Source organism: Rattus norvegicus, chromosome 3 (genome assembly GCF_021556685.1).
Source record: "Rattus norvegicus strain SHRSP/BbbUtx chromosome 3, alternate assembly SHRSP_T2T, whole genome shotgun sequence".
Lineage (NCBI taxonomy): Eukaryota > Metazoa > Chordata > Mammalia > Rodentia > Muridae > Rattus > Rattus norvegicus.
The window spans coordinates 109,529,693-109,532,690 of record NC_141536.1 but is presented as its reverse complement, the minus strand read 5'-3'; positions in this window follow the sequence as shown (position 1 = coordinate 109,532,690).

Here is a 2,998-nt window from a genome sequence, read left to right as displayed (position 1 = left end):
GAGAAATCTTTTCCTTCCAGGCCTAAGACTGGAATCATGACTTTCTTAACAGGCTGCTGTCTTGTAACATAAATCCCTTCCCCACCCCCACCCCCACTCCCACCCAGATCCTTTAGACTGTGCATCACCTCTCCTCAGAATAGACTAGTCTATTCAGAGAAGTGTTTGTTTAAGCTAGATCTACACAGGAAAACCATCCTAGATGAACTCAGACCTGATTTCAGGCATGTTCATCAGTGTCATAACCTAATCTACCACACACACACACACACCACACACACACACACACACACACACACACACACACACACACACACCACACACCAAGTGTGGCACTACGAGTGTTGCACAGGGTGGAGATACCACACATGAGACTCTCCTGGAAGTTCTAGATCATGTCTGCTAGTAATAACACATGGACTTGAAGAGAAGAGACAATACCTTGCACTTGGCACACCAGATACCCCCAGGCCCTGGGTCCCAGATTTTACATTCATGCTGCCAAGGAGGTCCTTGGCCTCTCCATGGTATCTCATCTCGAGGTTAATTGCCCTCTGTCTTTTTTTCTGAAACAGTGCTTCAAAAAGCACACAACAAGAATATTCTCCTCATGCTACTGCATCCTCCAGGCATCTCAAAGACCTTTTTCTTCTGTGGATGTTCTGTCCCAGCTTACCAGCATCATATATGCTAACATTGTGTTATTAGTATGCTGCTTGCTACCATTGATGAGATCCTCCTTGCTAGCTTGCCTGAGGGCTGCTAGCATAGCATGATACCAACCATCCAAGATGGAATTCCCTTGGAAACAGAGTATAAGGCCAGAGTTTCATGCAGGTTTGTTGACAGATATTTTCAGGGCATACCTGTAAGGAATTGAAGAAAGTTAGGACTTGGTGGTAGAGAGAAAACTTTCTAGGCAGATGCATGAGAGACACACTAGCTGGTCCTGAGGAAAGTTCTAGATCTGTAAAGACTCTTCACAATGTCTCAAATAAATGCAAGGATCCAGTCTTTGCACACATTTGTGCAGCCTTTGCACTGCATCCCTTTAATCAGGATCTCAGCTCTGGAAGTCAGCAGCAGCCATGTGGTCTACCTACAGAATTTAGTATCTCTGTGCCAATGGGGAGCATGTAGCAGCACACCTGAGCACAGTGTGACTGGCTGCTACTCACCCTGAGATTCTAGATCAGTCAGTAAATGAAGTCACAAGCCAAGGGAAAGAAACTTGCCAAAGCCATCCAAAAAGATACTACCAAAGTGACATGTGCTTGGAGAAATATGGTTCTAAAACCAACCTCAGGAAAACAGCAAGTAGAGAAAAAAATAATCGTGGCATTAGCTGGAAATAAATCAAGGTAGTTTATGACCCCCTGGCTCCCAGAAGCAGTCCTCCCTCACCCCCCTCCACCTCATGCATCACTTCCAGATCTCTTTCCTGTGGCTCTCTCCTCCCCACATCCTTGAAGAGGTAGTCCATATCTCCTCCTTGGCTCTCTTGCACTCTGTATGATGCTTGGACCTCCATCTTCAACTCTCACTGGGTTCCTTACTCAGAGTCACTCCCTGCCATCCCCAGACCATCTCTTCAATAAGTACCTTAAATTCAACTTACCCCAAACCAGGCTCCTTGGGCAAGGTTCAAGGGCCATCAGATTCTCACCACTATTTAACATGACTTTTCTTTCGCTGCATTCCTTACACCATGCCTTTTTTGCTGGTTATTTTCTAGATCTACCAAGTTCTTCCATGTCTTTGTGCCTTCATGTACTCTGTCCCTGTCTAGAACATGCTTATTTATCCTCTCCTGATGACCAGAATCCAATTCATTGTCCAAAACCCTACCTAGACTTTCTTTCCTAGAACCACAATCAAATCAATCTCTGTCTCCTCAGATCTCTGCCTCTAGGCTTTGTTTTTTCTGAAATGAATCCACTACCAAGATCTACTATACTTCCTGACTTTGTATCAGTCTCTCCCAGTATAGTGTGACTTCCCCCAGGACTTTAATCTGTTTCACCTATCACCACCACCAGCACCGTCATCATCGTCTTCAATCTCACATAGACTTCACAAAGGGATTCACATTTCTGAATTTTATTGGAAGTAACAAATAACTCAAAAGCGTCACAATCAATAATAATTCAATAAATACTTATCTTTTATCTTCTCATTCTAAACCCAGAAGAGCAGTTTCCCCTTGTGTTTGGAGGGTGAGAATCAAGAGAGGGAAGGAAGGCAGACCCACAGGAAGAACTTAGGGAAGAACCTCCCTACTAATACTATATTTTGAGAGTTGACTAAATTTTCAGGCTAGATTTATTTTGTGGGATTAGAAGATGCTCCAGTGTCACCTACCATGATTAACTTCTGTCTCTCTCTTCACTTCAGCTTGGCAGCAAATAAGCTGATAGCTTAATTGTTATAAAAGTTAAATATATTTTAAGAACAGAGACATACTTCAAAACAACTGAATTATTGATCACTAAGACAACAAGTAGATGAACTGAGTCTGTTCACACCATGGAGTGAACAATAGTATTGAGAGGATCACTTGCTGGTACTGAGTCTGTTCACACCATGGAGCGAACAGTTGTACTGAGGGGATCAGTTGCTGGTACACAGAACATGGAATAGTTTCAAATTTATGATAATTCGCTTTGTTATACTTTCATTTATAAGATGCCCTGGACCTGGCAAAATCTATCTAGAGTGATAGGAAGCAGGTTATACTTGCCTGGGCTAGAGAGAAGGTAGGCTGTACAAGGAAACATTTTATCTTTATGATTTTATGTTTTAGATCTTGGTAGTGGATTCATTTCAGATAAAACAAAGCCTAGAGGCACGGATTCGAGGAGGCAGAGATTGATTTGACTGTGGTTCTAGGAAACAATGTCTAGGTAAGATGACAAGGGTTTTGGATAATGAGTCAAATTCTGATAATCAGAAAAAGATAAACATGGTAAAATACACGTAAGATTTACCATCTTATGTG